We start from the raw sequence: 13,186 nt of genomic DNA, 5'->3' as shown, positions 1-13,186 counted from the left end.
GAAGTTTGACATTTTCACAGCGGCCTTCACATTTCATTGTGCCCCCATCCGCAATTTGGACTTGGAAGTTAGAAACTGCTCGTACAAAACAATGCACTGCTTCTGCGACTTTTTGATGGATGAAATTATGTGTACTTCCACTATCAATCAAGACTACTACTGGGTGATGTTTAAGAAAACCTCTGATTTTGAGAGTTTGAGGAGAAGAAATCCCTGCCAACGCATGCAACGAAATAACTGGTTCGTCAGAGACATTGTCCTTTTGGTTGTCTTCTTCTAGCGCCTCATGTTCCTCAAGTGGTGGATCTTCCTCTGTTGAGCTGTAGTCAGTGGCATCTATTTGAAAAAATTTGGGCTCCTTGCATTTATGACCTGGGGAGTATTTTTCATCACAGTAGTAACATAGTCCTTGCTTTCTTCTTTCGGCCATTTCTGCAGGTGACACCTTTTGGACCTTAAGTGTTTGAGTCGTGTTGTGAGCTTGTGGGGGGCGACCTTTAGTGGAGAAATTTGGGCGACTGTATTGGGCTGCTAATGCACGTTCCACGTTACGGGCTACCTTGCAAGCCTCTGTCCATGTGGAAGGGTGGTGCAGTAAGACTTGAGCTTTGATGGCTTCTTTAAGACCGCTGATAAAACATTCCGTGTAGAACACATCTGAGAGACCCCAAGTGCGGAAGGCTAAGGCTTCAAAAGTTGTAATATATTCATCCACTGTACCCGTCTGTCAAGCTTAGTAAGACGACCCAAAAAAGAGGTTTCCTGTTCAAAGCAGTCTTGAAGAGCTTTTGTAAATTGGGTCCAAGTCCTAAAAGGTCCATTGCAACGTTGATGCCATTCCCACCATTGCCACCTTTCATTGTCCAAGTACATGCTCCCCAACATAAGCTGAGTCGCATTATCTAAGATGAGATTCAGTTTGAAATACTGCTCCATTTGTGCTATCCATGCCGACGGGTGAGAACCATAAAATTTATGCATATCCAACTTGGGAGGTCGCTGACTGGGTTGTTGGTGGGTGTGCCAGACGTGAGGAGAGTGGCTAGACTCACCCTCATTGTATTCATTGCCATTATACGCCTCCTCATGGGCTTGCTCCTTGCCCTTCGGGATTAATTGCTGGACCTGGATACATAGTTCGTTAAGCTGATTGGTGAGGGTTTGCATGGATTCTTCAAGTTTGTCCATCCTTTCATTGGCCATCGCTTGGGCTCTAGTTTCTACCATACACCAACCTGATGAACAATTGGGACCGCCTGAAAATTTTTTCACTAATAATTGAATGGTACCACCATGCTCAGCTCGTCGTCCTGATTCTGGTGGGCTTGATCACCAATAAGCGCCCCAAAAGACTGCGGGACTGCTGTCTGCTACTGTTACTGCACTCCTTTGCACAAGCGGATCTGATATAGATGATGTGCGATCCCCCGATAGAAAAGGGAACTATGGTCTTGAGGAGTGTCAGGTGCTGCAGATCACAATATACATAAGGGTCTGGCAGTAGTACTCGGCCCAATGTTTCAGGGCTCTAACTAAGGAGGATCTACCGTACCCTTAGCCGTACAACCCGACTACTCTATCGTACGGGCGAGTAATCTCTCCGAGTGTTGTTCTTGGTGTACTGTAGCCACAAGACGACCGACGGTTTATCTATGGCGAGGTTTCAAGGGAGCCTAGGGGGCTTCCGATATACCCATAGGGTACGTGGAAGACAGTCCATGCGCAGTTCTGTCTAATGCGCTACTACTCGAAGGGGTACCCACAGGGGTTACAAGGGAGTCCAACAGACGTGACCACCTCTTGTATTTCTTGCGTGCATGCCTCCCCAAATCTGCAGGTTTATGCGCTCAACGACAGATCCCGTGGTTTAAAGACGCCGGAACACGTCTCTAGCCGACAATTTTTTTTTTTTGCTAAGAATTGGAGATCCCACTGGCCCTGGAAAGTGCTCTGATACCACTTGTTATGCTCTTAACCTGCAAAATGATACCCAAATACAGAATATGCGAAGAAAAGATACCCAGAACACAGAATAGCAATGATTTTATTATTCAGAGAGTAATGTTCACTTGCCTCTTCGAGGGGGCAACCTCCAATAGAGCAGAGCTCGACTACAAAATAAGACACGATGCTCCTCGCAGGGAGTCTCTATCCTTTATATATGACTCATACATGCAATACCACGGGCCAATACCGTGGGTTTTATTATACCATCTATCTAATACTACGGCCCATTTGCAACTAACTGTGGTCCCGTCATTAATTGCGGGTTAACCACTTACAAATATTAATATGGGCTTTATTGACTCTTGACTATGACGTGATCCCATGACATAAATAAGGTGGTTAGGGTGAGACCCTAACACCATATAAATAGGGGAAATCAAGACTTAGAAAAGGTTAAGAAATTCTATAGAAAACACTACATGCTATTTTCATATTGTATCTCTTTGTAACACAGGTTTTTTAGAATATCAAGGGAATGGTGGTGATTCCCTCTTCAATAATTACATTATGTGTTCTCTCTGTTGAAACCAATTTTGTGTTCATATTTCTTATTTGTATTCATGCAATTATGGCGGTTAGAAACATTTCAAGCTTCCTCATATATCTATTTGTATTGATATGTGAATGCAAGTGCCTGTAATTATATCACAGATTCACTTGTCTCAATATTGTTGATGCATATACCTGTGTGGACTATTGAAATCATATTTTTAAATCTGCAACACATGAATCATCACATTCAGCCCCTCCTTCATCCATTATTTTGGTTTGTAACACAAATAAGTAGAGAAATCCTTAATGCCTCAAGCTCTATGTGTTAAGTGTAGAAGTCTTGAAGCCTTATGCTCTATGCGATGAGTTGCTCCTTCTCTTTTTCCTCTTTCATCTGCTTTGCAAAAGATTATTAAATTGTAAGCCTTTGGACTACTCAACCTCCACTATTTTTATGCATATTTCTGAGATCTGAGCCTGTGAAGAAGTACCAAAAATTCATGTCTTATTTCTTTGAATAAATAAACCAACCCATTTCTTATATATATATATATGTATGTATGTATGTATGTATGTATGTATGTATGTATGTATAGAACATAAGTGATGTATCTAGTTTCCTATAAATCATTTGAGACACACCAATCTAGATATGCCCAGGCACTGATCTTGTAAGCAATCCGAGGTTGTCTCTGGGAGAGACAACAGACTCAATTAGAGGCACTTGTACATGCATAGTTGTTTGTGAAGTGGTTCCCTATGTTGAATAACTTGTAGCCTTTGTTGTTATTCCTTCTTTTGGAAATTTCAACATATTTAGTGGTAATAAAACCCTTCTTGTGTCTCTATAAACTAGAAATTATTGATAGATGTCTGGGGTTAACTATTGAGATTTTATACATACAACATGATAGGAATTAGCTTCATAGAAAATTTCATCAAAGGGCGAAGTTTAATGGATATACTTATAACACATACAGTTGTATTTATGTTCCCGATAAGTTTAGAAGGATCATGCAATTTCACAGGAATTGTGGCCAATTTTAAAGCATTATAGGTTTTCAATTCTTTCTAGGCATGACCAAAATTTTGAAGAGTGTAAATCCCAATATTCATAGGAAACTTGGGCCAAATTTTCTTCGAAGATCTTTTAAGTTTGAGAACTACCCCTTTTCCCACTATTTTATAGACAAAATATTTACTTAGGAGTCTGTACAGTATATATAGTGGTAAGACGTGTGGAGCTCCATAACTTTCCCAAACTCTAATATAAGTAAAAAGATACTTTGCAAAAAAATCTCCAATTCTCAACAGAAAATCCATAACATCTTAGGAAATCCTCATGGGTTAAGAATTAAAAACTACTTGGTAGATGGTAATTATGACAAGATGGAAAATTTGATATAAATGTGTGAAGTAGTTTTCTTCCCACACTTTGTTGTGATAAATGTGAGTAGGCAGGGGGTTGGTAGGTGTCCATTTCCATCCCATTGCTAGAAAGTCCATAGAGAAATAGATGGTGTCCATTGTGAAAGATAACATATAGAAAGAAGGGTGGTAGTTTGCTTGGAGTGAAATTAGATAATATGTTTAGTAATACTATTGGACAACATTTTAGCCCAATTAAAAGTAAAACACTTTGAAGCCCTTTGGATGAGTGGGACCCTTTCTAGTGGGAAATGTAAGACATCCTGATAGGAAAAGAGTTTACATAACATAAAGGTCACATAGCTGAACAGAGCATTCAAGGAATCTATAGTGTATACATGGGATGACTCCTCCTTATGTTTATTAGGGTCTCACTGCCAACCCTTAACTAAACTAGGAAGAAGATTCTCAGAATTATTGCATTCCACTTGAACAAAATGCTTAACAAATTCGGTATTGTACACCAGCTCGAGTTTTGGTAATTGGTACATACCTTGAATATCTTTCGATTTGAAGGAGCCAATTGATTTTCTGCAGGGAGTAACAAATTGTCTCTTGGTAATTTCCACATGTTCAAGCACCCAACGAATCATATCAGTGTAGGGGAGAAGCCTTGAATGAGTGACAACTCTGTGTAAGAAAAATTTTGCTGTTATGGAGTGTTTCCTAAGAAGTTGCATTTCTTCTTATGGTTGTGAATATCATTTTTGAGTCCTCTTCATCCATCAATTATTCTTATAGAGCGTTATACATTTTATACCATGAGGAGATGCTGGAATCCATTGTGCAGACTGCATCGAGGAAAAGAAATGTGTTTAGGTTTTTTCGTCAATTTCCTCTAGTTTTGGCCCCACTGTCTGTTGAACATGCTACTTTTTCTTTGATTTCCCCATATTAGCAAGTTTAACAAATCTCACAGAAGAATCTCACTATAAAATGCAAAAAAAGGATTAGAAATGGTGTAACATTGGATAACAACATCAATTCAATGTAATAACACTAATTAATTCACTAACCTACACATGTAGAGATTAAAAGATTGAAAGGTGGAAAAGACAAAAAATCAAATGTTTGGGCACACATTTACCAATTTTTGAATTGATCTAATGACCTGTATTATGTGACAATTGACATAATTTAATTGGGATAATGGTTGCCTCATTGACCAATGTGGCTTCCCATGTCACTTATGGAAGGATTCCGGAAGAAACTATGTAAATGCTTCATAAAAGGGTAGAGGAAAAGGTTTTTGGGGTGAAGTGACAAGGGAGGTAAATGATGGACCAATGCGATACACCACATGATAATGAAAATTCCATGTGGGGGGTTGAATCACCTAAGGAATATAATTTTGGAGGTGATTCAAGATGCATGTATAAAAAATTCTAAGGAAAAAATGGCTTGGGATTACATAGAAGGTGGGGGATTCAAAGCCCAATAGAATAATTGTAAATGTATGTGGGAGGGGGACCCATACACATATGTGTATTTTTGAGCTATTTTGCAGAGTTAATCCACAACACTTTTAAATGGAGTGATGAATGAAATCACTAAGGAAGATCCTTTTGGGATGATGTGTCAATATAGTGGAATAAGGGTTCGAAAAGAGAAATATGGGTAAGTTGTGTGGAAGAGGGGACCCACATGTTATGCTGTCATACTTGTTTGCTTCACCCTGAAGGTGAACCCCGGAGAGAAATGAAAGGAAATTCTCATGAAAATTCTGGGGAAATACCTTGGGGCTACGTGTCAAACAATATCAGTAAGTGTTTACACAAAGGCTTTAAATAAATTAAGTTTTATTTATAACATAGTTTTATATGATATATATGATGTTTCAGTTATGCTGTTTCTTGACATTAGGCCTTATTTATTTATAAGGTTTAATTATATATAAAGTCTTGGCCATGATGATTATTTAGCTATAAAGCTAAAAATTAAATAATTTTAGAAGTCTTTTGGGTTTTTTAAGAGTAAAATTTTAATAAAGAGAAAATATAATATATAAATTTAAAGGGTTATCATTTTTTATTACGTCACGGTTGCCATTATGTCTTGGGTTCCAGATACAGGTAATTTATGGGGCCACCAAAATCGTCTTGGGTTCCAGATACAGGTAATTTATGGGGCCACCAAAATCGTTATTTGCATACTGTTTATTTATATTGACATGTCAAGTTGCTGCTAGGAAAAATTCGGGTTGATAGAAGATATTACCGCAGGGAATCTCTTGCACAGCCTAGATGAGTTGAAAGATCTTATGCTTGATGTGGAATGTCTGCTAGCTAGGTTTGAGATGGATTATCCACCTAGATTTCCAATTCCCTTGCCATGCAAGGTTGAGGAACAACCTATCAACCTTGATACTTCATTGTCATCCTAATGCTTAGGTTCCATACATTTTCATTTCAGTTCTTGCTATTCAAGTTGGCCCTTAGGGCTATAGATATGTTTCTCTTTGAGTCTTTAGTTAGTTTATATTTCTTATTTTCTCAATATTTGCAAACCACTAAGACTACTCATTTTGTCTCACATTGTTGGTTTCACCCCTGGTGGGGTAGCAACTATTCTGGGTCTTTGATAATCTTTGTTATGCGGGATTTATGGTTGCAGACATAAATATCTCCCCTAGGTTTGGTGACTAACCTAAAACAACAGAATGAAAAATGACTGAATGTTTTCCTTAAAGTAAGTAGATGAGGGGAAGAAACCTACTTGGAATCTGTTGTATGTTTCACTCATTCTTTGGCTTGAATGCTCCAATCCTAGCTCTAGTTACCAAAATTAGAACTTGCACAACTAGACAACACAAGCCAAGAAACTATGAGATCTATGTAGCATCATATATTTACTTCATTCAACATATCAACCTGGTATTAAAATACATGAAATAACGACTTCACATATAGGTAAACAAAAGAACTCTTTGTATTGATATAAATGGAGTGAGTTACAACCATAAATAGGTGTCGATCTTGTAGAAGTGCTCCTCCATGTTGTTGAATTGTCCTTCCTTTGTCACAAAGTGTACCTCCAATTACCGTAAATGCATGAAAGGATAATTCTCACAACAACAACATAAGGGTATAATCACTCTCCAAAAGCCAACCCCTTACATATGGAAGGCTGTAAATATATAGAGGAGTAAGGTAAGTTGGGAGTTCTTATCCTTTTACCAATCTTGGGATTGAGATCCATTCTTGACGGGAGGATGAGATCTAAGGATAAGGGATGGAAAATCATAGGTAGGATAGGATAGGATTCGAGTGTTTTACCTGAGGTAAAGGGTTACAACAGATCCTAGAAGCTTTTGGAAATGGAGGCTTCAAGATTCTCTCTTTTTTTCCTAGATTTCTAGAACCAACATAGGTGCAAGGAGAGCAAACTATAGGTGATCAACAGAGGCCACAATGGAGCAACATGTAGGTGAACACTTTCCACTAAGAGGCCAGGGTGCGTTGGTCCTAAAACTAGCTCAGATGATGTAGTTCAGGATAGAAACTGTGGGGAATGAGAGAGTCATGCATAGGGCTTTGTGCAATGATGATGTAAAGGAGGAATATGATGTTGATTGATCCCATTAGGAGGATGATTGATCAGGTGTGACAAAATATCCTATAACAATCTTGGACAATCAATTAGTTTAATTATTTTTTGACTCTATTGTCTCTAGTTTGGTTTCCAAAATGGCAAAACAAAAAAAGTAATTTTATCATATATAATGTAAATATTTGTTGAGTCAATGCAAAAATAACTTTTATATATATATATATATATCCCTTATCTCATAACAATAAAATATCATATATCAATTTGATGTTTAACTTGATAATAACCTTAAAATTATATTATTATAATTTATATTTCTATCACTTATTAAAACTTCAAATATTTTCTTATATATATTTTTACCATATTAAAATATAAAATATCTTTCGAATTATATTTATATATATACTATTGCTTTAAAGATTACTTTCAAATACAATACTCTTGAACGAAAACATCCTAGTTCAATCAATATTGTTAACTTAATCACTACAACTCTATTTTATTATTAAAAATTAAACATTTAATTGTAATATTTTAATAAATCTATCACACTATTTTTCTTTGATGGGACAAAGTCATTTCCATTTCCATCACACTTGGATTTTTCATGCCAATTGACGAAGTCATTCCATAAGATAACTACTAGACATTAAATAAATAATTGACCTCTCGGAAACATCATGAGTTCAAAATATTCAAAATAAGCTTTTGAATTAATTATATGTATAAATAAAAATACTTTACTTGGTAATGATAAGTGATACAGTATGACACAATAATTACGTGGAAATTACAAGTCATGCATTACTAGGCATCAAATTGCGAGAATATAGATAACTATCCCATGTATATTTAATAGTTTTAAAAGAAAATATAATTAATTTTATATATATATATATATATATATTTCAACCACTTGTATTTAATAATTTAAAAGATATATATGATTAATTTAAAGTTGATATGTATTAGTTTATTCATAATTGTGATTACTGATTTGTATTATTTTATTTATGATTTTTAATTTTATTAAAATATTTTTTTTCAACAAATTTAACAAACTTATCAAAACATGAGTGATTAATATTGACATTGGAAAAAAAATATAATAAGAATATGAATATAAATTGGTAAAAGGTGTCTTTTTACCCTTTGTTTACGCAAACAAATTAAATTCTGCATATAATTGAATAATATCAATTTTTTGGTACATCAATCGCCAATGAAGATGGGTTGCTTCTTATAAATTTGTATGTTGTTGCATTTACACACTACTTTATCAAATCAAAAGGAAACACTCAAACATAAGGACATACAAAGGGTTTGATGGTCCACACTATCACAGGGAGTGATAGTGAACGGTTATGTCATAGGAACTATAGGTGGAAGTGTGGTTGACCATAGGCATTTCATGTGGTCTCTTGAGTTTGATGTCCAAAAGAAAAGGCGTATTAATTTTGAACGAAATCATAAAAATTCCGTTAAACTTGTAAACCCTAGCCGAAACACTTGTAACTACTCAAACTTGGTGCATTTTCATTTAGTTTCATCCTCTTGGTAATACCAATGATGTCTCTATAGGGAACTTAATAATGTTTGTAAGGCATGGAATTCATTCAAATGACAGAAAAATGATATCTTTTGGAGTTGCAAGAAGACATCCTATGCCATCAAACCCTAAACCTCATTTCACTTATCGTAATGTTTGATGTTCATCTTAAGCCTTGATATAAATCTTGAGATGGTATATAGATGTTATCTATATTAAGACAACAAATTTTCCTTGATTGATTCTATATGGGAGTATATATCATGGTGAATCAATGAGAGTAAACTTGTTTACAAACATAGCTAAAGTTTTTTATACTTCCTATTATTTTTATCTTCAAACAAGTTGGAGTACATTCCAGTTACATGATCTACACAAAGATTTGTGATGGTATGGAATATAGTGTTCACTTAATGTGTAAGGATTTTTTCAATTCAAGACCATGTGCAATCATAAAGGATTAAATCAGATAATTTTATCTTGCCCTTATATTTTACTAGAAATATATGTCTTGGCTATGATAAAAGACAAAATACCCCCAAGAGAGATGTAATCATTAAGGTCATAAAGGCATCAAAAAATTAAAAAGAAGAAAATCCTAAAAGATATGCTAATATTCTCAAAAATTGCATCAACAATGAAAACAACAATGGAAAGGAAATGAGGACCAACAAAAGCCTAATTCTTCTCACAAGAATAACAAGGATGAGTTTAGAAGGGTTGATCCACCAAGAAGGCCTTTCATAACCTGGTACCAAAATCTCTTCCTTGGCTATTATTTTTCTTGCAATAATTTTGGTTATAAAGCAATAGATTATAGAGCTTATACAAGAAGTGATCATGTGAGAGATAGAAATATAGGATCTTATAAGACCTAAAAGAATTATTATGTGAGCAAAAAAATGAAAAGTTCTCATTGGTTATGGTTGAAATAAACTACAATTGACTTTCTCCCCTACTTGATTACAATATTGAATGTATGAGAACATAACACGTGACTTGAAAAGTAGCACAATAAAGTCTCCTAAGCAAAGCAAGGAAGAAGATGCTCTTACCAGGAATAGAGAAGAATACACAAATGGATGGAAAGGGAAGCAAGAAGATTAAAAGAAGGAATAATGTGGACTTTGATTGTATGCTCACAACAAAGGAAGCTAATGATACATTGATAGTGGATGTCTAAAACACATGACAGGAGATCAGAACAAATTTCTCACCTTAAAGGAAGAAAAATGGGGCAATGTTACCTTTGGGGATATTGGTTCTGCAAGGATAGTTGGAAAAGGTGTGATTAGTTTTTATGATGGAATGACTAAAACAAAAAATATATTGTATGTTCAAGGGCTAAAACACAATCTTATAAATTTCATTCAAATGTGTGATCAAGGTTACAACCTCACATTTCATTTTAAAGGATGTGAGATAAGGAAAGCAGGTTTAGGAAGATTAGTGGAAAATGCAAACAAAACCTCGAGAAATGTATACATCCTCGATGAAGTCAAAGGAGAAAAATGTTATACTGGACAAATATATGAAAGTTGGTTATGGCATAAAAGGATGGATCATATAAACTTTGACAAACTAGTAAAACTCAACAAGACACAAGAAATAAGAGATGTGCCAAGGATCCCAAAACTTGTGGAAACTATTTGTAAGTCATGTTAGCATCAAAAGCATATGAGAGTTAGTTTTAAAAAAAAGGAGAAATCAACATCAAAGCCATTGGAACTTGTGCACACATACCTCTACATTCCAACGAGAATAAAAAATTTAAAAGGTGAGAGTTATTTTATGTTTCTTATTGATGATTACACAAGAATGACATGGATTACATTTCTTAAATAAAAACCTAAAGAATTTGAGAAGTTTAAACCTTTCAAAGCCCTAGTAAAAAATGAGAATGATTTAAAAATGAAGTGCTTAAGATTAAGCATAAGAGGTGAGTTTACCTCTAATGAATTTAATGAACTTTGTGAGAATCATGGAATTAAGAGACATTTTTCAATAGTAAGGACTCCACAACAAAATTGAGTTGTAGAAAGAAAGAACAAAATTGTATATGAAGTCATCAGAACAATGTTGAATGAAGCCAAAACACTTTACACCTTTTGGGAAGAAGCAGTCAACACAACAATCTACATTTTAAATAGAGCAAAATTTACTGTGAATCATAGCAAGACACCTTATGAATTATAAAAAGGTATACCTGCTACAATCAAATACTTCAAAGAATTTCATAGAAAGTGCTATATAAATATAAATGAAGATAATTTTGGCAAGTTTGAATCCAAAATTGATGAAGGTATCCTTCTTGGCTATGTATCTAGATGCAAGACCTACAAATGTTACAACAAAAGACTACATGAGGTGGTAGAAATAACTGATGTGAGAGTGGATGAAATGATATATCAAAAATAAAAGTCACAAACAAATGAAAATACAAAGGAGAGAATATATAAAGAATAGAAAATAAAGAAGAAGAGGAAGAAGAAAACAAATACAAGAATAAATAGAATGTCAATATGCAAGGATATCGTCTAGACTTGTCCAAAATTATCATCCAGAAAATCATCTTTTTGGTGATAAAGATAATTTAGGAGTTTAGACTAGAAAAGGATTGGTAAGTACGCCACAACAAGAAAACTTTTCTTTGTTATCCAAAATAGAGCGAAAACAATTTACACAAGCTAGTGAAGATACGAATTTGGCTAATTTTATGGATGAAGAACTGAATTAGATTGAGAAGAATATGACATGGGAACTTGTCCTCAAATGAAAAGACAAAAATGTGATTGACACAAAATGGGTATTCATAAACAAGTTGAATTAAGATGGACAAGTATTAAAAAATAATGAAATATTAGGTTATAAAGAGTATGTTCAAGTTGAGGGTATTGACTTTGAAGAAATCTTTGCTTCAATTGAAGGATTAGAAGCAATCATAATGTTTTTGGAATTTGTGTGTTTAAAAACTTTCTAATATATCAAATGGATGTCAAGTTATAATTTATAAATGGAAATATAAAATAAGAATTATATATTGAATTGTTAGAATAATTTCAATTGTTGGAAATGGAAAAAAAAAAATATCATGTATGTGGGCTGAAGAAAGCACTCTATGCACTAAAGAAAGCTCCCACAACTTGGTATTTAAGACTTGACAAATATCTACAACAAAAGGGTTTTAAAAGAGGAGTTATAAACAAAAATATTTAAATCAAAATAGAAAATGGAAATATGTTAATCATTGTGGTTTATGTGGATGATATAATTTTTGGAATTAATGTTGACAGAATGAGTCAAATGTTTGTAGAAGAAATGATTTTTTCTTTTGAGATGTCCATACTTGGAGAATTGTTAATTTTTCTAGGTTTTCATATTAATCAATCCAGTAAAGGCATATTCATTTCTTAGACCAAACATATCAAGCATATGTTGAAGAAATTTGGAACGGAATATTGTGCACCTATCAATACACCCATGATCGTAGGATGTAAATTGAGCAAACATGATGAATCCTCATAAACAAAGTAAATATTGTACAAGTCAATGATCAATAGCCTATTATATGTAAGAGCATCAAGGTAATACATCATGTAACTAGAATGATTAGTTTTAATAATTAAATATGCATCGAAGGAGACACATGTGAAATCAACAAAAGAATGTTTAGATATTGAAGGGTGCATTGGACTTTGGCTTGCAGTGTTCAAAAAGTAAGAACTTCACTCTAACACCATATACAAATGTAGATTTGGAGGGAAGTATTACTGAAAAGAAAAGTAAAATTGAAGGAGAATTCCTTTTGGGAAATCATCTACTATCATGGTTGAACAAGAATAAAATTCCAATCTCTCTATCCATAGTAGAAGTTGACTATATTGTAGGAGTAGCATGTTGTACATAAGTTCTCTGGATGAAGAAAACACTAAAGGATATCAAGATAGAATGTGATTAGCCAATCTAAATATTTTATTACAACACAAGTCCAATTAGCATTTCAAAGAATATTATTGTTCACTCAAAGATTAAGCATATTCCCATAAAATACCACTTCCTTACAGAAAAGGAGTTGAACAAAGTTTCAAGCTCAAATATATTGCCACCAAGGAACAAGTTTCAAATATTTTTATCAACCCCTTCCTGGAGAAACATTTG

The sequence above is a fragment of the Pinus tabuliformis genome, chromosome 5_2, assembly GCF_031772625.1.
Source record: "Pinus tabuliformis cultivar Carrire ecotype Pingquan chromosome 5_2, CPIR1, whole genome shotgun sequence".
Classification (NCBI taxonomy): Eukaryota; Viridiplantae; Streptophyta; class Pinopsida; order Pinales; family Pinaceae; genus Pinus; species Pinus tabuliformis.
This window is presented reverse-complemented; position numbering follows the sequence as displayed.